At 41.9% G+C, this 14,603-nt stretch overlaps 1 protein-coding gene across 2 annotated transcripts in view; it reads left to right on the forward strand.

Annotated features, from left to right (window-relative positions):
- The first annotated feature begins 3,609 nt into the window (after positions 1–3,609).
- Positions 3,610–14,603, forward strand: part of LOC146671025 (myosin-9-like) — a 31,328-nt gene continuing 20,334 nt past the window's right edge. For both annotated transcript variants that reach the window (XM_085403186.1, XM_085403187.1), the window contains exon 1: positions 3,610–3,859. The gene's annotated coding sequence lies outside the window, so the exon portion shown is untranslated. The remainder of the gene's footprint in view (positions 3,860–14,603) is intronic.

Here is a 14,603-nt window from a genome sequence, read left to right on the forward strand (position 1 = left end):
TTAATCCCACATTTATTTTGCTTCCCACTTCTGTTTGCTTCTCTTTTTCCCCTTTAGATCCAAGATTCTTATCATATGAGAAGCTGTTGTCATATTACAAAATGTGCTTTGAGCTCAGATCTGTTTGTATGTCAGAAGCCTGATTCTCTTGCTTATTCCCCTGTTGTCTTCGCCTCTGCCCCTCTCCTCTTTTGGCATCTGGTCCCTCTCAAGTAACACGTGACCTTTGACCTCTTAGCTGAAAATTCAGATATTTCCCGTCCATCCTAGTAAAGTAGGGATGTGGGGGCTTATTGATTTTTCCATGCAGACACGCTGAATCGTCAGCATTTTGCTCTCCATACATGCGATACCCAGCTGCTAAAACATATAGGAAAACAAACAGACACATTCCACTCATAGTGACACGCAGCGAACATAAATCACACATTGTACAGAAAATGCCATTTTCCTGTGTTTGTCAGCAGATTCCTGTCATGCCTTAGGCCCTGCTGCAATATAAGGCAACTTCTAGGGATAAATGAGCATAATAGTTTGCCTTGTGCAGCGAATGTGTAGTTCAAGTATACCTGTGCTGAAATATATATATAGATATGTGTTATTTCTCTTCAGAATGCCATCATCTGTTTTGTGTTGCCATCTCTTATCAGGGATTACTTCCAAACAGGAAAAACAGAAAGACTTGTCTTAGTAGAAAAACTTGCTTTAAATCAAAAGTGTGCAGTTCGGGTTATAATCCACAGCTCTGACACTTTAACCTCAAGCACTTCGTCATAAATAAGGATCTGTTGTGCTGATTTAGTGGCTTTGGATGAATCACGGTTCAAAATAATCCTTATCTACTTTATACTGGGCAAGGGAGAACCATGGAAAAAACTAAAAACTCTTCAAGGATCAAAAGTAAAGCTTGAAAAGACAGACGGTGGCTGCAGTGACACTTTTCAGTGTTTTTGAAACTCGGTTTCACTTCAGCTATTTGTATGTAATAACTTCGCTCTTCTCCGCGGTTAGTTGACAGAGCAACAACAGCACATAGAGTGGCCCACAGACCGGTTGTACCACATACTTTGTACACTGCCTCCATCTGACAACGGAGCTCGCTGCAGGCAGACGGGCAGTGCCCGGTCACTACCGCTGAAATGACCATATCAGAGTTATCCGCTCTTATCAAGCTTATTATAATTAAGTGAAACTAAACTTAAAAAATAATCTTCTGAAAAAATATTAAAACTATCCATGCATCTATATTCTACTTATTCAGGGTCACGAGGAGCTGGAGCCTATCCCAGCTGTAATTAGAGTGAGAGGCAGGGTCCATCCTGGGCAGATCGCCAGTCTGTTGCAAGATTAACACAGAGACACGGGTAACCATTCACACTAATTAACCTAACCTCACCAACTGCATGTCTTTGGACTGTGGGAGGAAGCCAGAGTACCGACGCAGAGGTGGGAAGAATATGGCATACAGAAAGTCCTCGGCCTGTGAGGCAACAGTGCTAACCACTGCACCACTGTGTTGCTCATTAAACCTAAATTAAATAATTTTATGAAATTTTGGAAAATCTATCTATCTATCTATCTATCTATCTATCTATCTATCTATCTATCTATCTATCTATCTATCTATCTATCTATCTATCTATCTATCTATCTATCTATCTATCTATCTATCTATCTATCTATCTATCTATCTATCTATCTATCTATCTATCTATCTATCTATCCATCCTAATCCAATCCTATGGAACATTTTCAAACAATAAAAACTAAACTGAAAGAAGAAACTAAACTAAATTAAATAAAAGTCTTTTGAAAACGGGAAACTATAATAACTCTGGCTCTCACTGACATCATACAGAGTCAATAAAAAAGAGCCTGAAACCTGCATTACTGGAAGCTTTGGTCATTTTGAGCATCCACCAATGCAGCAGCATATACTGACGGCCAAAGCATAATAGTCAGGGTCCACAAACGATGGGTGATAAATTCAAGTGAAAACACAAACCCTTAAAGCAGACAGTGAAGACATCCAATGGCATTTTTATGGGGACACAGAGAAAGTGAAAAAACATTTATTTTCCACTGCTAACGTCTCCCTGCTGGTTGTGGCATGTGCGTTGGCCCTGTGCCTTCAGGGCCCGTTCAGCAAACCGGACCCAAATCACCCGATTTGAAACCCAGAGGGCTGCTTGAAGTAAACAGGTTCATATTGTACTTTCCATTCTCCGGCGTAGACTTTGGCATCGGTAACACAGGACTTTCATCTCGACATCATTCACCCTTTCCTACCACATTCCTGCTTTCCTGTTCTCCATTCCCTCATTCTCTCTTTATCCTTCATTTCTTTCCACAAGGCAACGTTGACGTTAATTTTAACAGCCAAGTGAAAACTAATGTCAACATGTATTTCTCTCCTTTCACACTAATTAGATCATCACCTGCGGCGGTTCCCATGCAGTGTTAACACGTCTGATCATGAAGCTCGGCTCACTTGTTGGGCGAGTGAAAAGTCACATAACTGTTTTGAATTTTATCTTACACCGTGTTTGTTCTTCAGATCTAATCTCATATCTGACAGGTGGATGGATGCATTTCAATAAACTCACTGGAGGAAAAAAAACTGGAGATCTGTTGGGACTGGCCATGGTGCCAGGTGCAGGAGGAAGTTTTAAAAGAGTAATTGCATTTTAAATTACGCAATTTAGTTAAATGCATCACAAAAATAAATCCACAACACCTGGTTTCTCGCATCTAAGAGCTTGGGAAAGTGTGGATAAAGTTTTTATATTTAAAAAATCCCTCTGGTGGAAGCAGGAGCCAATAGGCTGAAATTGCTTGTATGTAATGGTGACAGGATGACTGAGTTTTTAAAAATTGGTTAACAGTGAAAAATTCAAGGCCCTCTGCAACCATGCTGCCAAAGTCGGGGTCAGCTGCACACTGGTCTTCCTGACCTCCTTTTAGAGTGGAGACAGCCTGTTTACAGAGAGGAGTGCTTCACAATATTAATACATCTTATGTGTTTAAGCAGACAGAGGTGGGTGTAGAGTTTCAAGAAACCGCTGCCTGAGTTTTTGTTACACCTTAAAAAAGAAAGAGACAGACAGATTAGTAATATGAGTAGCACGCAAGCCTGCATGTGCATGATTTGTCTGCTATCTGACAGCAGAAACGAAATCAAACATCTGAAGCCATCCGTACTAGTTGTTTAGCACGGCGCTCAGGGCAGACTAGACCTCGCTGACACACGAGGGGAGATCCTGAGTGATGCAGTTCATCCTGAGAGTGACTGGTACTTATATGGTCATAAAAATCCTTAGCATGCACATACCTCTCTCATTAAACACAGCTTTATCGGTAACCTCTCTAGTCTCTCCTCCCTCCTCTCAACGCTTTCAAGTTCAGTTTTTTGTTCTTTGTCCCGCCTATTCGCTGTCACCCCTCCGCCCTGTGCTGCCTTTAGAAGAAGCCGATTGGACAAAAGTGTCGAGGATTAACAAAGGACGGCGGCCATTGGCCAGGGGGCGGATATGTGACAGCTGGGTCCCGCCTCATCCTGAACCCCACCCCAGGCTCCGGCGGGCCGTTCGCTGACTAAAATTACGCAAACCAGAGACCAGCCAGTGGAAGAGGGAGGGAAAAAGGAAGAGGGGGAGAGAGAGAGAGAGAGAGAGAGAGAAAAAAAAAAGATAGAAAGAGCGACTGACTGAAGTGGAGGAAGCGAGCTCTGTAGTTTAGCCTGAACTCTTCGAAGCTGCTGCCGACAGGAAGATAAGTTTGTCTCACTGCGACGCTGACTGAGCCACACGGTTGTTGTTAGCCACCCTCTTAAAAAAGGCAGCCTGCACCCCAAAAGCAGGTAATTTCTTTCTTGAACACTTTTGTCTGCCATGCTTTCTCCATGTACTCGTTTCTAACTCGTGCAATTCGCTTGTAGCCGCAGCAAGTGCAGTGAACCAGGAAGCAGGGCCTTTTTTTTTTCTTTTTTGGCTAGTTCAGGGCTGCAAATAGAGCAAGCTGCTCTGGGTGGAGTGGGACCTCCGTCGGAGTTTTAACCCGAGCTTTATTTAACTTCACAGCACTTTAATATTCAAATAATATACTGTCCATAAACTTTTAATACACGAGTGAGTGTGCAGTATGTGAAGCGTAGGTCTCAGAGTACAGCTTCAGCGTTGTGGCAGCTCGCGAGAAGCTAAAAGTCTTAACGGTAGAGGCAGGAAGTGATTCGCTTGAATGAATGGCACCGTGGAAGGAAAAAAAAAGAGAGAAAAAAAAAAGCCGGGCGAGAGTTTGAGCTGAAGAGAAGAGGTGGAAGTTCAGGCTATCCGAACACCGGCTCGGTGTAAGATATGAATGCTTAGTTTGTGCTACACAACACCGCTACACAACTTATCGGTGTGTAGCGGTGGGAGACAGACACTGAGCCGGTGATATGTCTGGCTGGCAGGGTGACGTCAGTGGATCGCCGAGCTGAGCGTTTCCGCCACTGACCAGCTTTACCCATACTAAACCATGTCACCTGCATGTCTGTGCACTGCTACTGCCAACATGGTGGCATGAGGAACACATTTTACTGTGATTTTTGGGAGAGGCATAGAGAAGTCGGACAAACTCATAGGTGGGCTAATATGGATGTTTCAGAAGCTTAACTTGTATTATGTGATTGTCTGTACTATGTGAAGTACATATTTCTAGATAGATTTATTATTAAAATATTCTAGTTCACCTGGGAGGCACTTAACGTTTATTATCTCATTAGATAAAAGTCCAATGGGTTTCCAGTAAGGCTAAGGTTTCATTCTTCATACACTCATTGATTGCCTGATATGAAAGCAGTTTTTCCAGTCAGCATTATTCCAGGCCAAGATAGTGAAGAACGAAAATAGAGATGCATGTAAAAAATGCAGTGAATGTTATCCACATAGAGGATCTAAAGTCATTAAGGGGTGAAGCAGAAGGAAGTATTTCGCAGCGTGAGATGGGCATGATGATAAAAGATGTGGTTGTTATGTAGATGAGCCAGATGTTAAGTCAGAGTGGTTCCTGCAGTGCCAGCTTAAAATGACCAGGCTTGTCTTGTAATTACAGTGCGGTCCACTCTGATGAACATTAGCTGGGCAGCGTGACTTTTTCCATTTTACATAAGAGCTGGAAGGGCTCGGTATCGGCTCAGTCTGAGTGCATTTTTATTTGTGCAACCCAGTGACCCAAATTTACCTCTAAAGGCTTTACGAACTGTAAAACATGAGACGCCATGTAATTTTAGAGCCTCGAAAGTCATCACGGGAAACTTTGAGTTCAAGCTCAGGCAAAGCGTGCATGCGTCTGCAGTGGAAATGTTGATCTGCAAGCACAGATTACAAAAAAGCATCTCTAGTTAGTTCAGGCTCAAAGAGAACATGCATGTTACGGCAACATTTGGGCCAATCACAGATTTTCAGTGTTCCATTCAAATCAGGACCAATCATGTCATACCAGTGTGCATCCTCCTGAGTGATGTGCTTTGTCAGTATCATTTGTTTGCATCTGTTAGATGACGCATAGTTGTTTGCACTCAGGGACTGTGGATAGTCATTTAGGCTATGACAAGCACCAAAGTTCAACATTTTGGGGGAAGAAATGCACAAAGTCTGCATCAAATCAGACTTGGGCATCCCAGCAGCTCTGGCACTCCTCCACCCAAACCTGCTTCTCATTGTAGAAGGTGTTAGTGGTCTCAGAGGGAGGCGGCGTGGCACCCTTTTGCTTTTAAACACAAACGCTTATTTCATATCAGTTGGTTTCTGCCAAGAAAGTCTTAAACCACAGTGCAAGGTTACTACAGTAACAATGCTTGCAGGCTGAGCAGTGATCAGTATTAGTCATTGTAGTAGCAGAAGAATAGCCACAGCTTGTGCAGAATTCTTCTATAAATGGCATCTCAGGGTGACCTTTCTCCGGATGAGTCTCCCTGAGAGCAGCAGTCATGTGCTTAAAGTCTGATGCTTGAAGGGTCACATGGGGTGACATGTTGTATGTCATATCCTGTTATTCGCAAGAGTCATTTTGGCAAATTAATACATTGTGCAACATCTTCTCTGGAGGCCTGTTCTCCTCTCCCATTGCCAGTTTTGGTGCTGTTATGGAGCCCCCCTGCAGAGATCGTTACATTCCATCATTCATGTGTCAGCAATGTCCATACTCGAGGCCCTCCTGGGGGGGGCGGCAGTTATGTACCGTAGTCCTGACAAAATTGAATGCAGGCCTCTTTTAAAATGTGAACAGGGTGCTGGTGTGTGAGGCTGTTCAGTCTTTTCAGAGTGTTACGGTCTGAGGGAACTTGCCTGTGGATGTTTAGATTTCATTGAAGGGTGGATGTCCCAGCTGGGGAAGATTATTTGCAGGCCCCCTGCTTTTGTTGCTCTGTGGAGAGGGCAGTGTGACATTATTTGGCACATTGCGATCGTTTACCCTGTCTCAGTGTTATTTGAAGAAATGTCAGGTATTCCTATTCTGCCTTTTTGAACTACATTCGCATGTGCAGTAATTCCTGCAGTTTAGATCGCCAAGAAAACCAGATTGGAATATGTGCTGGGCTTTTTTTAGGGCTGAGAGTAATGGGGCATACTTGAATTAATTATGAAACCTGTCTGTTGAAAATGATGAAAAAAAAGGTTCTGGCTTTCTAAAATGTGACTTTACTTTGGTTTAAGCTTTTAACTTTTCTTGAAATAGTTTTAATGCTCAGTAAAATGGTAATGTTTAAAATCGTGTGTGTCTTTGACACAAGATTCACAAATATAAACAAAACATTCCTGTCAGAGGAGATTGCCAAGTTTGTTTGTTTTTGTTTTTTTTCATTAAGCATAGCAGAGCCGATCGTATCCTCTCTCAGTATGTAGCAGTGTCAGCTGCGAGCGACACTGGCTTAAATTCATTTTTATGTATTAAAGGCAGTATCAAACATTAACAGATTTTAGCCTGTGGAGTCTGAATGCAGTATGTCATTAATGCTGGCCTTTAATTCAAGTCATTCAAACTGCTGCTTTCTCCTGAATGTCTCTTCTAATTTAGCTCTGCCTCAGTTAGTGGTTGACCCGACTACTCTCAAGGATATGCAGACCGTGGGTTTTTTCTTTTCTTTCTTTCTTTAAACAGCTTTGTATTTCCTTGTTGTGTCAGTCTTCTTATCAGACCTTTCTCTGTGACCTCTGTTCACAGTGCATGTTCTTCGTTTTACCTCCCCTGTCTCTTTTCCTATTCTTATTATCTCCCCCCCCCCCCCCCCCCCCCCCCCACACACACACACACACACACACACACACACACACACACACACACACACCTGTGAGGTTTCAATAGAGCCCAACAATGGCAGGAAATGACTGTGCTCTGACTTAGTCTACATAAACAAAAGACTTGTTGAGATTTCAGGTCTTGAAGGACAGACCTTGACTTATGCCTCCTTGTGGCAATGGCTCAGCAGATGGTGCTTCTTTGTGTTCAGTAACGCTAATTATGAGGTATTGTTTGATTAGAGATTACAGTCATACAGTTGAGCCTTCTCAGAGTGCCAGTTAATGATCATACAGTTTTGTTTTTGGGGTTTTTTTTCTTTTTTCTGGGATTATTGAAGTGGCTGTCCAAAATCTTGTCTTGTAAAAAAACATTTTCAAAGTTCTAGTTAGCAGGCTTTACTTATTCATGTAAACGTACGTTTTTCAGTGTGAACCAAGACAAAAGCTGGGTTGAGGTTAAAAGGCCTGAAACAGGGAAGGTTTCTAATCTGCCGTGACTGTAGTAAAGCTCAGTTGCATTTCTGCATATGACCTAAATGTACTTTGTCCGTGGTTGGGTGGGCGTGTGTGACCTACACACCTGTTTTAACTGTGCGGAAAGGCAATTGATACTCGGGACGAAGTGAGAGACAGTTTTGCACTATGGACTTTGAAATGTGCTGAGTAATATGCCTAATATTTGACTTCCGTTGGACAGTTTATTCACATGTTAATCCAAAATTTGACTACATGCCAGCTGTCCAGGTTGTCAGACTGTCATGTGGTTCTCCAAAGACTGTTAATGTGTCTTTTTATGAGATGATTTTTTTTTTCTTTTAAAAAGAAGACAGCTTTGTATTGTCTGAATCTCTCAAAGGGAGTGACCTAAGTAGCGATAACAAGTGATAAGGCTGAGACAAACCGCATGGCAATCCACAAAGTAGAAGCAGCAGATGGAGGCTTTCTGCTGGTAGAATTAAATGTATAAGAACATACGAAAAGTGAAACTATAAAAGTAGCAGATTTCCTTCACTGTGTCTGTCAGAAATCTAATGCGTAGCTGTTCCAGTGCAGCTTTCCTCCTAAGAAAGATTGCTGCTGACAAACAGAAATGTGTATCTTAACTCCCTTCTGCATTCTTTCACTGTCTATTAAAAGGCTTACGTAACGATCTGTGAGCTATCACATAGTCAATACGGTTGGAGTGTTTTTCTAAAAGGGCAGGCGAAGTAACCAGTCGTTTGGGCTGTGGTGTAACAGGGTGGTTGTTTCAAAGATAACTGTGAAATTTGTTCTGTGACCCTGAAACTGTTGCAGTTGTCAGGCGGATGACCTATTTCAAATGGTCTATCATTTTAAATCAACATTTAATCTTAACTATTGCTTGGATTGGGTGGAGGTGAAATTGATGTATTGGAAACTGATGACTTAAAAGTAACATTGAAATGCTTGACTTGAGGCAGTATGTGGAAAGATCATGTTCCCTCTCCAATTCTTTTTTTTTTTTTTTTTTTTTTTTTTTTTTTTTTTTAAATATGCACTGTCTCCACGGTAAAAACTTGTGTTGTGATCAAGTGCAAGAGAGTTAACTTAAAGTAAAAGAAGTGCTTGAAAAGGTCAGCTAGAATGATTTGTAGTTGTTGAGCTCAGACTGTAATATTAACGATGAACTTTGCAGTGTGATCGCACCTTTTGGTTAGTAAGCCTTGTAGTGTTGCGACTTTACCGTCTTGGTGTTTTAAAATGTGCACGATTGAGTGGATCTGACTAAGAAACTGAGAGACAATAGTAGCTTATCTGTCTACCTACACATGTAAGCCATGTCAAGCATACACTTCTTTATATTTTTATGCTCTGTTGGTGTCGTCCATTCAGAAACTAAAAAGAAAACTTATACTACTTTCTACTTTAACCAAAGGAGTTGCCTCTTTGCTGACCAGTAGAAAAGTATGTCCATCTTCGGTATACAGTCCATCTGCTGAAAAGTGAAGTCACTGTGCAAGTGCATTAAATCTGTACTCTTGTGCTAATGCTCAAAAGGGCCTGACTTCTGTCTGTGAAAACAAATGCATTACTTTAGAAGTCTGAGAAAGCTATTGCATGGGGATTCCACAAAAAATCACCTCTCGTTCTTCATTTCTAGTTTAAAAATAATGATATTAAAAAATTGATGGCCAAAATGCACAAGCAAGATCTTCACAACAGAACCTCATAACCAGTAGGTGACATAATGGTGGCTGCGTGTGCCTCTGCATATAGTGTATGGTTTAAAAGGGCCTGCTTGGCACTAAATTTATGAAGGCAGGTATACCCAAACACTCATAGTTCAATTGTTACATCCACTATTTTGCTATCAGTCAAATCTAATTCAGATGAACACACTTAAACATGACTGTGGTGTTGGTGAAGAAGTTCACTAGCTCATCTGAAAAGGTTGTGGGGGGTCAGACTAAAGTCTGAGTTCATATGATGTTGTAGGGGCCCCTAGCTGCAAGTGGTAGATGGCAGTGGCTAGCTTACAGTGCAGTGAAATTTGATCCTGGTTGGGGCAGGAATGTGAAAAGTAATGTGGAAAGTGATGTAGGTCTGTCATGCAGTGTGGTTATTTTTCCAGCCAGGGCTTAATTTACTCCTCAGTCCTCAGATCTGCTCAGCATGGGCTCAAGAAAAGCGCCACCTTTCTTCTCCTCGAAAGACTCGCACACAACAAGTTCCTCAAATGGCAAAATAGTTTTCTCAGCTTGTCATTTCCTCTTTCCTCCTCCCCTCCCTTCTCCTTGCCCCACCCTTGTGCCACTTTCAGAGGAGGAGGGTGAAGGAAGTAGAGAGAGTTGACGTGTAAGCCCATAATGAATTTTGACTGACTGGCTCAGTACCTTAGCGGCTCCTGTCTGGCACACACTCATGTCATGAGAGGGCAGACTCGCAGTGATCAGCTCAAACTGTGAGGGGGTCGAATGCAGTAAAGCTATGACAGAGGAGGCATTGATGCAGTAAAAATAGACAAAGTAGTATTTGTTGGAATGAGGAACATAAACGGATGAAGGGTGTCAACGGGTTAAAACAATGTCCACAGCATGAGAAAGGCAACTGAGGACGAGCAGGCTTGGCTCAGCTTATGTTAGTGGGATGCTGTGATGAGATGCTGTTGGTGGGAGTACAGTGTTATTGACTTTGGCAGGATTATTAATAGAAAGGCAGCAATGTCAGCTCAGCACAGCTGGTTTTATGGGTTCCTTTCAGCTGGAACAGGAGGGTTTGACTTTACATGGTCAAGCTGTGGCGGAGGTTGTCACGACTCCAGTTTTTTTTTTTTTTTTTTTTTAAACTGTTTTTTTTAAACTGTAACTTGGTGAGGTGGAAAAGAAAGACGGGTGTTGTTTGTTTTTGTTTTTTTAAAACTGATGAATCGAGGGTCTCAGCTTTAAAGGTCTTGAGTTCACCTTCTTTCTAAACGTTATGTTTCCCTTTTCCTTTCCTCGTTCCTCCTGCACTTCTTTCTAAATGTCCTGGCTCCTGCATTGCTTCCTCTGTTTGGAACCACACTGCTCTGTGATGTAGGTTTGCACACCGGCCTTTGTTCTCATCCTCATGTTGTCTTTTGGTTCCTCTTCCTCTTTCAATCAGATTGTCTAATGGGGTAGAGCTAACTAACTCTGATTATTTTTTTATTTAAATATATTTTTTGAATGGGTTTTCAGTCATTGCCCATAAAACTGTGCCGTGCTGGTTTCAGGATGACTGTCCAAGTGTCTGCCACCATGTAATCACTTAATAAGTAATCTGTGTTATGAAAATCTAGATGAGTTGAAGTCAGGCTAAGCAGAATAGATGGTGTTTTTGCAGCCAAGTGTCACTCCACAGACAGGGATTCAGAGAACGCTTGATTCTTATAGGATTATGGATGCATTGGCAACAGGGCTTCAAGAACAGGAATTGTGATCCTCAAGCAGGGGGTGGGTTTCATGAGCTTTAATGCACAGTGTTTTATCTCAATGTCAAATCAACATCCAAGACTTACTGTAACTGTTAAGCTCTACGGGGAAAAGCGAAGGTCTAAAATTGGCTGTTCTTTATCCCTCGTCTTCTACCTTCTATATAGAACAGGCCTTGCCAAGCTAGAATAGCTACTGGGAGTAATTTTAGACCTCATTGCTCTCTGGAGAGCTAGTTTGAAGTATGTCACAGTTATCTGTGTCAGGCATGTGAGTCGGACTATGGCAGACGTCATTGTTAGATTGGACTTTAGTCCTCTTTTACTGCTTGGCTGATTCTTTCTTTTATAGGTGACGGTAAACTGACTTTATGTGGTTAGGACAAAAACATTTTGAGTAAGTCAGACATAATTTAAGTGGGAATGAACAAATAGAAAAAGAATCTGTGGATTAATTGGTAAGAAAAACAACTGCTTGCAGCAGTTTCCATACATTAAATGTCTAAACTGCAGTTTCGTATGAAAGACTTCTGGTTAACATTAATTTAAAATGAATAAACTAGCAAGTATTTGATCCTTAAGCAACGTGACTGCAGCAACAGATGGTGTGTGTATTTGTTAAGATTATTTGATACTTTTTATAGTGGCCTGGCAAACATGTCTCCCTGTACCTTTGAATCATAGCAAGCTAAAACAAACCAGAGTGCTGGGTGTGTTCTGTTTCACTTCTTGTTTTTGCCAGACAACAAAGCTGCAGGGATTATAATCAGTTATGGCTCGTATACAAACTCTGCACGGGGCCAAGTGATCTGAATGTAGAGGGGCAAGTAATGGCCAAAAGAATTTTAAAGACTATGGGAGCACTGTCAGAGATGCACTACAAGGAATGAAGAGCTCTCAAAAGTATGGAGCAATGTTTGTGAAACCCCTAAAGGCACACTTGACATGCTAATGTGACAGGAAGAAGCCATAGAAAATGGGTTTGAGGAAGATGTAAGGGGAGAGGTATATAGGACAGAAATTTGTGGAATGCTTTTAGATGCTGTCTCTCCCTGATAAAGAGTGAGTATGGGAGGAATGTGACCCTGAAAAGACTGGAAAACAAAAGGGGAAGGGTGGGTGCTGGTGTTAGGATTGTGCACAGGGAGTCTGAAGGCAGAGGAGGAAGCTTGTGGCCAACTGAGAGAGAAAGCAGGACAAATTTGCCCCACGTTCTATTAGAGGATGGGGTCTGTAGACCACAGATGAGCTAGTGGGCGTGGTGCACAGTGATGGACGTCAGCTGTGGCTTAGTCTGACAGAGTGTTGATGGAGGACATGAAGCCGCAGGGGTCATGAGAAGAATGCCTCTGCTTTCTTTCTCAGAGCTCAGGGTTAATGTGCTGGAACAAGCAGCACTTTAGTATCTTAGTAGTTTTTTGGTTTAGGTCCTCCAGAGTCTGTCACATTGAGAACAATTTATGAATGCTTCAGAGTTTAAAGGTTGTGTCCCTCTGGCTGAGAGTCTCCGCTGTTGTAAAGCAAGAGCAACTATACACAAATTCACTGCATCTCTAAATTTGGGGCTTTAGGGGGAAATGTGTGAGCTGTGAAGTTACACTGCTGTTGAACGGCTCTGGAAATGTAAGACTTGTAAATCAGTGGTGTGTACAAGCAGCATTTTACTATGCTGAGCATGAGTAATTTGAACCTTGTCCCACTGGACCTGCAGTGTGAAATTGCTCTCATCAAACACTTGACTACCTCTATATATTCATTTAGATACAGTCATGACTACCTGTGTTTTTCTTGATGTTTGCATATGAGTGACCAAGCAAATGCAAACTGTCTGTGTGCTTGGTTACCCTTAGAGGTGAGGGAACACTAGAAAAGACCAAGAACCCTGGTGATGCTGGGAAAATTGGTGTGGGTCTCCCGCTGTGCTGGAATGATCATTTAGATAGTAAAGGCTGGGGGTACTGGTGTCGGTGAAGGAAAACGACGTTCGGTTAATTGCTCACAGCGTCTCTGCACTGACTGTTTGGGCGGTTTGGCTGTAGCCTGCTCGTGCTTTTTTTTTTTTTTTTTTTTTTTTTTTTTTTTTGCTTGCCTTACTGGTTGTACTAGTCTAGTCACTTTCCATATGGGTTAAACCACAGCACTCCCTGTCAGCAAGCTGTTATTTATAAGCGTGTATAGACTAGGCTGAGCAGTGATTTCAATCTATATGATTAGATCTGATGTTTATCTGTATGCACTTGTGTGTAGTGTGAACTGCAACATTCAGTGTGAATCTCATTTGTTTTGTATTCATTTATAATTCATGAGTTTTATCAAACTTGGTAGTTCTCCTCCTACTTGATAGTTTTGCAACGCATTAGTGAGAGAGGAGGCGTTTTTGGATGGGCCTCAAGGTGACTACTCGGTGTCTATTAGGGCTGGGCGATATGACCCAAAATTCATATCTCGATATTTTTTTAGCTGGATGGCGATATAAGATATATATCTCGATTTATTTATTTATTTATTTATTTATTTATTTATTTTTTTAAAGCCATAAGTTAAGAACAAAAAGAGAGTTCTTAGTCACACTGTGTCCCAGATGTCACACGGGCACTTTTATTTACATACAGCATAGATGTACATGAAGAAATTACTCAAAAATAAATTATCAGCATTTATTAAATAATCATGGTCCATAAATAAAAGAAAATGTTGTTTTTGTGCATAACAAAAAGCTCACAATTGTGCAGTCAAAATGTAAACTAATAGACGCTGAGCATAATAACAAAGAGACAGATTTCACAGCTGCACCACGTCTCTGAACAGGTGCCATTTGTGGTCCTTATACACACACAGTACGTATCACTCCGCGAGGCTCCTCCCCGGTAGCCGTAATCCTCCGACATCAAGCCGTGCAGCTCCGTAGCTTAGCAAAGTCATATTAAAACATTTTTTGACAGATTGCTGAGCGCTGTGTACCACATAAAATCGGTTCGTGGTCAGTAAGCACAACCAGAATTCATACATAAGGCGCACTGTCGAGTTTTGAGAAAATGAAAGGATTTTAGGCCGTGCAGCCCCTCCGGGCTGCATGTCGTTAGCGCGGTTAGCTCGCTAACACGTTGACGCCGTCCAGCCCCACGCACGGGGCCATCCGCGGTAACTCGCTAACGGAGATTTTCCGCTTTCATCTTGTCATTGCCTTGTCATTGTCAGGTGAAGCTATGGGGGAGGGGGAGTTGTGTTCAGTGAAGGAGAGGCGAGGCCGAGTAACGCAGCGTAGAGACAAAAGTGGACGAAAGAGAGGCAAACCTGCGGCTCCACAAGTATAATTATAACGTAACATAGACTATATCGATATAAACGATATTGTCACATCTTATATCGCGTATGAAAATATATCGATATTTTTAAAAAACTCGATATAT

Source organism: Rhamphochromis longiceps, linkage group LG4 (genome assembly GCF_057381845.1).
Source record: "Rhamphochromis longiceps isolate RC_006_pf linkage group LG4, R_longiceps_female_GT1.1, whole genome shotgun sequence".
In the NCBI taxonomy this organism is placed as follows: domain Eukaryota; kingdom Metazoa; phylum Chordata; class Actinopteri; order Cichliformes; family Cichlidae; genus Rhamphochromis; species Rhamphochromis longiceps.